General features: G+C 35.0%; 1 pseudogene; it reads right to left on the reverse strand.

Annotated features, from left to right (window-relative positions):
* Positions 1–7305: 7305 nt before the first annotated feature.
* On the reverse strand, positions 7306–8393 carry LOC113782503 (annotated as a pseudogene).
* Between the last annotated feature and the right edge of the window lie 320 nt (positions 8394–8713).

Below are 8713 nucleotides of genomic sequence, written 5' to 3' on the forward strand. Positions count from 1 at the left end.
CACTGATTTTTAGATCACTGGTGTATCACCTCTTATGTACATGTTCAAGCACGAAATGCCACGTCATCATTTTTTTAAAAATTTGAGTAATGTATTTTTAATTAGGGAAAATGACATGTTTTATCCCTCATATTTCACAAAAATATTCTTTTCGTCCCTTACTTTTAAAATGAAGCAATTTCATCCCTGACATTTAAAAATTAAAGTTATTACATCCTTGAACCCAATTTTCAATTTGAATCAAACCACCTATCAACCTGATTACAAATTTTGGAAGTATAATTGGTAGATCACTTGGTTAACTCAACTTGTATATAACTCAACTTGAATTCCTAAATTGTCATTGTATACACTGATGGTTTTATGTACCTATCATATCATTTCAATTTAAATTTAAATACCAAATTTTGTATTTATGATACACATGTAGACTCGCAAGCGAATATACTAACGATGCATGAAAAGATTTACCCAAAAGAAAAATCCGACTATTTCAAGACAAATAGTGGCCTTTATGTTATAATGTTTATTTTTTTGGTTTGATAAATGTCATGTGAATATGATGAAATTGACCAAGTGACCTATCAATTCTATCTCCGAAATTTATTACTGGGTTATTGGATGATTTGATTGAAATTGAAAATTAGGTTCAGGGATGTAATAACTTTAATTTTTAAATGTCAGGGATGAAATTGCTTCATTTTAAAAGTGAGGGACGAAAAAAATATTTTTGTGAAATGTGAGGGATGAAACAGGTCATTTTCCCTTTTAATTAAAAAAATTGGATTTCAAAACTTTTCTAAATCTTTGAGTTTTGTTTTGTGCACATATGGAAAGTGCTAGTAGGAAAATTTGGATTTTTGGGTATACCTTCTAAATCACTTCCACCGCTTTACCTTCTCCATGGATTCCGGTAACTCTATTGATCTACCAATGAGGATTTTTAGGTCCCCAAAAGTTTTAGATCTTTACGAATGTTGATAATCAATTTTGGAGTGACCTTTAATTCAAGACCTAAGTAGGTTTGATGGGGCGTAGAGTGGCGTGTAGTGACCAGGAAGTCTGTTGGCTACCTCACTTATTTTCCTAACATGACAAATGTCTTCGTTTGAACTGCGCTTTCTGCACAAATGGTTTAGAATAATATTGCTGCTACCTATTTCTTATTTAACTGTGTCACAAGGAGGTGACCCATGAAATTTCTCACAACAAATTCTAAAAATAGCCATTGCTATTAAAATGGAGCAGATTAACAAGCTACAACCATACATCTTGTTCTTTATTAATGTTTTCTTTAAACAGAAAAAATCACAAAAGTTGATGTCTGACCACAATAAGCATGTAAGAAATTTTATCGAAGGTGATTTGTATCGGTGACTACTTATGTTTCATAACCCTGAGAAGCATTAGTGTAAGTCAAACCTTTCAAAATAGATAATATTATTCCCCACAATCGACTTGTACCCATGTATAAAAGCAAGGACGCATCCACCAATGAGCTGGACATGTCGATTTTGAATATTTGGGCTAACAAAATTTCCATGTCTTTGTCCATGATGATTTGTCCACATTTATATGACAGGAACGATATATGATAATGTTAGGTTCATGAGTAAAAGATTATGTCCCACATTGGTCCGAGAGGTGGAAAAAAAGCAGTTAATATATAAGTAAGGATCAAAGACCTAAGACTTCAACTTTTGGGTCAAAGTTGGGTTCCTGACTTACATATTGGATTCTTTGGTGGACTCTCTCGAGATGTTTTCCCCTGTCAGATAAGTGATTACTTTATGTACTTTTTGAGTAGTCATTTATATGTGTTTTAATGTTTTTTCAGATAATTTATAATTAAACAATTATATTTATAGTCAAAAGTTGCATTTTGTGGTTAAAATGAGAAAGTTGCATTTTTATGCCACTAAGTGGTGAAAACTTCATATTTTGTAGGTTTTAATGATTAACTCATCAAATGAAGGTAAGCAATAGGTTAATTGAACAATTCTTGATGATTAAAGCACATTTGGGAAGTCGACATGAAGTATAAATGATGATAAAATGAAGAAAGCAAGAAATATTTGAGAAGGTTCATAAAACAGGTGAAGAAACTAGTTCTTGACAAGAACCAATTGGAGTTGGTGATTCTGGGCAAAACTTTTGTCGAAGCAAAACTAGTTCTTGCAAGGCCCGGTTTCGAGCTGGGGATTCTCAACCGAAAAGGTTTCATGCAAGTTGCACAACTTATGCAACTTTATTTCTTTTGGCATATATTTTCTAACTTGCAAAGAAAAGTTGACGGGACCTATTGGTGGCTGGATGAACATGTTCAAGAAGTTTCAACAATATATTTTACCACCCCAATACTTGAAGATTCTTTGAAGCCAAATTCCTGACTTTTGAAGCAACTTTTGTCAAGAGTTCATATTGGAGAAAGATGTAAAGAGGCTTGAAGATTTCTCTATAAGTAGGAGTTGTATTTTTTATTTGAGCATAAGTTAGAGAGCTTGGTAGTGTAGTATATATAGCTCTTAAGCTACAAGCTCCTAGTTGTTGGTTTAGGAGTAGAATAGAGTAGTGTAGTTTAGTTCAACTGCTCTCAGCAACTAGATTTGGATGAAGAGCTTAGGAGTAAGATGGAGAGTTGGAGTTTATATGAAAAGGGTAACCTCTCCTATCACTCTCTCTTTTGAATTTGATTTTACGTTCAGCTATAATATAAGAACGGTAATTGCTGCCATTGTGGAGCAGGACATGGTTATTGGCAAATCATCCATTGAGATCAATCTAAATGAATGTGAAAATACAAGCAATAGGTGTTAATGAGTAGTGCGAATTCCTTATTGATGGATAACACAAATTCTTTTTCTTCCTTAGCTGATACTTCTAAGTGTGCAATGGAGGAGCTGAAAGGTAGGAAAGGCAAAGGAGGAAGAAAAGGTGCAATTGGGAGAGTACTTGGAGGCCAGAGCAAGGGTAAGCCTCCTAACCCCAAAACTTAGTGTGAATATTATCTTTTGGGATATTAGAGGATTAAATCAGCCTCATAAGCAAGTTTCAATAAAGAAAACTGTAAATAATATACATCCTGACATATTGGGTATAGTGGTGAATAAAGTGATAGCTAGGAACTTTGATACTAGCTATAATAGTTGTTTTATAAATTGGGATTGTATTCATCACACTAAGCTGCAAAGAGTAGGGAGAAGTCTTGTTTTGTTGGGACCCTTCAAAAGTTCAAGTAACTTCAGTTAATATTCATCAGCAAGTTATCACTAGTTATATTGAACACCTAGTTTGGAAAAGAGGTTTTTCCTTTCCTTCATATATGCCAAGATTGACAGTGTGGATAGAAGAGAACTCTGGACTGAACTTGGAAGAATTAAATAACTTACTAACATTGAAGCATGGTTGATCATAGGGGATATGAATGTTATACAATATGACTATGAAAATGTGGGTAGTGGTGATCGAGACAGGGTGGCAATAGCGGAGTCTGAGGAGTTCTTGCAGCAAATAGATGCTAATGATGTGCCATATAAAGGTTGTCTACTTATGTGGTGCAATGGTAGACAATGTGAGGACAGAATGTATTGCAAGTTGGACAGAATTTTATGTAATGAGCATTGGTTGTCTATGTTTAGCAGCATGGAAGCTGAATTTTTGGAGCCTGTGTATCTGATCATAATCCTGGTATGGTTACCATCAAACAAACTTTGGTTCAAGGACTAAACCATTTAAATTTCATAGCTAGTGGATGAAGCATAAGGATGTTGTGCAGATTTTATGTGATGCTTGGCAATCTGAAGTTGATGGGAATCCTATGAGATGTCTATGTTTAAAACTGAAAAGCTTGAAAGGGGCCTTGAAACAACTAAACAAGGAAGTGTATGGTAACATTAGTGACAAAGCACAACAAGCAAAGCAAGTTCTTGATTGTCTTCAGAGGATTGCATAATCCTTTTGACAACTAGTTACAGAATGTAGAAAAGGATCCAATGAATATATATTCAGAATTATTGCTGGCTGAGGAGGGGTTTTATAAAGATAAAGCTAGATGTATATGGTTGCTGGCTGGAGATAGAAATACTAGATTCTTTCATAAGAAAGTAAAAGTCCATCTGGCAAGAAATAGAATCACATCCTTACTAGATGCAAATGGTAGGAAGGTGGATGATAATGAGGAGGTAAAACAAATTGCAATTGAGATCTACAAATCTTTGTTTGCTAAAGCAAATGTGTTTACAACTCAGCAGAAGGCTAGGATACACCATTTGATTAAAAAAACACTTACACCTGAGCATGTTGAAGATCTACAAAAACCTATTGAAGCTAAAGAAATAGAACTGGCTCTATTTTCTATGAAGACAACTAAAGCTCTTGATCCGGATGGATATTCATTAAAATTCTTTACTCAAAACTGGGAAGTAGTCATGGATGAGTTTGTCAAAGCTGTGACTTATTGTTTTGAAGAAAATTATATGTATCCTCTTTTGAACAGCACTATTATCACATTGATTCCTAGAGTTCCTAATCCCTCTTCTATGGAGTATAGACCCATTTCTTGCAGCAATATTATATATAAGTGTTTTTCAAAAGTTAATATGGAGAAATTGAAGAAGGTGTTGCCTAATCTAATTAGTAGCAATTGAATGCTTTTTTTAAAGGAAGAGCTATAACGGATACCATATTGTTAATGCATGATACTTTATGGGGAGATCATAGAATTGATGGCAAAGCAAGGTGCGACGTAAAAGTAGATCTCATAAAGGCTTATGATGTGAGGATCCGAATTTTTATTTTACTTACTTTTATTTTATTTTACTGGTTTATTTATTTATTTATTTATCCGTTTACTCCAAATAATTTATTTCATCCATTTTAAATCCATTTGTATGGAACAATGTCTCATTTATATTTTTAAAACGTTTCGTTAGCGAATTTAATTTTTCTGTGGCTTGTTTAGCGAGAATAGCGCATGCATGTTTTTCGAGACAAATTCGATCCAAGAGTACATTAATTTTGGAGAATTAAGAATGATTAATAGTAGACTGAGAAAAGTTAATTGAGGGATTAGAGGTGACAGAGTTAAATTGAACTCAATTAAGAGCATTAATTGCTCACTATTCAATTGTTGACTTTTGGGAACAAAAGCACCTTTATGTCAATCTTTCTTTCACACCATCAAATCACCCATCTATCACCCAAAACCTTTCTCCCTCCTCTCTCCCTTGGCCGACTCCCCCTCTCTCATTTCCTACCAAAAATTTCAGCCCCCTTGTCTTCCATTTTCCTCCAAAAAGACTCTCCAAATTTGCTTCTTTTCTTGGTTCTTCATACAAGCTTGGAAGGTGACTTGAACAAGGAAGAAACTTTGGTGATTTAAGAGCTTATATACTAGTAGTTGTTCTTCATTCTTGGAAGCAAAGGTAATCCTCCAAGTTCTCATCTTTTTCCTCTCAACTATTAGTAGTTAGTTAGTTATAGTTAGTTAGTTGTTGGGTTGTTGATGGGTTCACAAGAACCTTGACACTAGGTAGAGGACTTGAGGTGACTTTATAGGAAGAGGCCTTGAGGATCATTGTGTGTTTACTTGCTTGTTTGATGTTTATTTTGAGAAATTATGGCTTAGTTTTAGTGGGAAGTTGGAAAAGAAAACTAGAAGCATGGATGATGCTTGCTGTCCTAATTTTGGTTGGATGAAACCCTCATGTTAATTTCGAATTTTGTTGTTGTTTTGGTGCTATAATGTTTGTTATATAATGGTGTTTATGTGTGGTAAATATCTCCCAAAAAACTTTACAATTGGTTGTATTAAAGTAGGGTTAAAGTGAGGAAGAAATCTGAAAAATTTTCTGATCAGGAGACCCGACCAGTGTTCACATTTTGGCCCATAAATTTTTTTTCTGGGAGTTAAAATCCAGTGCCGTTTATGGCATCTTAAACTATACTCTGAGGGTTTTCCATCGGTATAAAATGCACCTCGTAATTCGTTTCCTATGAGCCGTAGTGAACCGGCAAAGATAACTGAATTTCCTCACTGCTTTCATACAAGAAACAGTCCTAGCTGCAGATTGTAGCTCAATTTCACCTATCTTGCAAAATGAATTTTAAGACAGTTCCTTCTAGTGATTTGTAGAATTTTGAATCTAGTTTTCAACGCCGCAAACCACGCTAAATTTTAAGGTGTGTAACTTTAGTTATGACCAGATTTTGACACTCTGCCAAGCCTTCAAAACTGGAAATTTCGTGAAACAGGTTCCAAAACTCAGCTTTCTTAAAATTGTTGTATCTTGGTTTAGAAAGGTCTGAATTAATTTCTGTTTATTGCATTTGAAACTAGATTTGGAGTTATATTAGTGGTATAAATTTCAAGGGTTGATTCTATTTTTAAGAATTTTGACGAATTTCCAAACTTTACTAAAATTGCAAGCCTGTTTTGCTCTGTCCTGTCTATCACAGTGACTTTGAACCAAAATTTGAATGACTTCAGATTGGATTCTGAGAAAAGAGTCTTCTAGAGAGTTTTAGTGTATTGAATCTAATTTCCAATGGTATAAAGTTTAAAATTTTTGGACTTACGGAACTTGAGATATGAGTTTTCCAAATAGTGTCACACCAAACTGGAAATTTTCTGGTTTCAAACAAAGTACGTTTTTAAGCACTTTCAACCTTTCTTTGAGAGTGTTAGTTCGTTTTAAGTTTAATTTCATGGTTGGTTACAAGGTCTCTTTGAACTTTAAACCTTCATTTTGAATCTTAGTTTTCAAAGGATTAATCCTCTCTTTTTATAATTCTTCTTGGTTGCTTAACTTTCTTGGACAATTGCACCTCACCTTATACTTGAGACACTACTACAAAAGTGTCCTTTTATGACATTCAAAAGCGTCATTATAGATCTATGTCATGACGTTTAGGCTCTAATGACGCTCTATTAGAAGCGTCATCCATTCTAGCGTCACGATAGGTTTATGATAGTTTTAAGTGTCCCAATTTATCATTATTATAACACTATTAAATGTCATTATCTATGCATATTATGACACTTTCAAATGACAAGAAATGTTGGAGTACAATAACATATCATGGCGCCTTTTTAATATAAATAGATAGAAATATTATGACACTTTTGAAGAGTAACTAGATCAGGCTTTTATGACATTTTCTACTTGTCAGTGTAGCATCCAAATTAAAGTGTTCCAACTTCCTGCTGCATATCATATGACGGCAGAAACCACATTTCATCCTGCCACACAAGCATCTCCAATTCGAAATTTTGAAATATTGTAATGTAGCTAGCACAATAATATAAAAGAAGCAATACAATCATCCAAACTTGTGCAAAAGTACATCATCCAAACAATCCACACCAAAAGTGTCTACAAATTATATACTAATTTAGAATAAGGGAAGCCCTAAAGATGGATCAGAAAATTTATTATTTGAGCCACCAGCAACAGCACCACTACTGCCACTGCCATCGCCACCAACGGAGGGCTGAGACACCATAGGTGGCTGCATCTGAAGTGAGTGATCATCTTCATCCAAAGACAGTCTTTCATATGCTACGTTAGTGAAAGATGTAGCAATAACAATCACATGTCTAGAAGCAATCAAAGCTCCCACAGCATTTCCTCCAACAACTTGACCGTATCTACCAGCCAAATATATGGTCAAATTGGTGGCACCCGGTGGAGCTGGTGGTGGAAGGAAGGAGCCCGACAATGATAAAATCTCGAACCAGCCATGTAACGTCATGACTGAGCCGGCAGCCTCAAGCTCACATTGTTGACCGTGCCACTACTACTCAATATGCAAATACCTCTTTGCCTTTTTCTAACATATGTTGCAACTAATTCAAACATATCACAGCCGCTGCTGACCTCTAATTTATGTGCTCGGAGCGTGTTGGCGCTCTCTTGAGTGATTATCACCGGGGGTTTAGGCTTGTTTTTGGAGCTAGGTTGCCGGCCTCTTGGCCGATGAGCTACAACATCGCCTGAGCTTGTGTTTGATGTGACCAGCTCTGTATAGACAAAAATAGATAAATATCTCAAATAGAAAATGCATGTTCAAACTAAAGATCCGAAGAGAAAACATAAAGACACATTCAACCATGTTGCAGTATTTCAGTTCTCTATTCAACTCAAGATTAGTTTATAAAATAAATTTCAAGAAAAGAAGGCAGAGCCTTGGCAAAAAACTAAAGGGCATGCTGCTTGGAAGAATTGAGTAAACTAGAGAGCAAATCCATTTGGCAAGCAATGAAAAACTCGTTTAATCAATTTATCAAACATGTGGTGGGTCACAGATGCTACCAAACTGATGCTAAAGAAGGCTATAACATTTACTTGGAATCTTTCGACGGCATCCAAAAAACAGTTATCTTTCGACGGCATCTATTTAAACCTAAAGTTAAAATTATCTCTTAAATACAAGAAATCAAAAAGAAAACAACCTTGATGTTAACAAAAAATTGAATCATTGATATTCAATAAACTAAACAAACATCTTAATCACCATACCTCCATCGGTGGGATGAATCCTAGTTGCTTCCTCCTTGAAAAATTAGCAGATTGGCAAGAAAATTGGCTAAATCTGCCCTAAATTGAGAGAAACAAGAGAGGGAGGGAAAGATCACAGTACAAAAAGAGAGAAAATGCAGCGGGTGAGGAGAGATGTGATGAGATGTGGTAAGTAAGAAAAGGGAGGAAATATT

Source organism: Coffea eugenioides, chromosome 9, assembly GCF_003713205.1.
Source record: "Coffea eugenioides isolate CCC68of chromosome 9, Ceug_1.0, whole genome shotgun sequence".
Taxonomy (NCBI): Eukaryota; Viridiplantae; Streptophyta; class Magnoliopsida; order Gentianales; family Rubiaceae; genus Coffea; species Coffea eugenioides.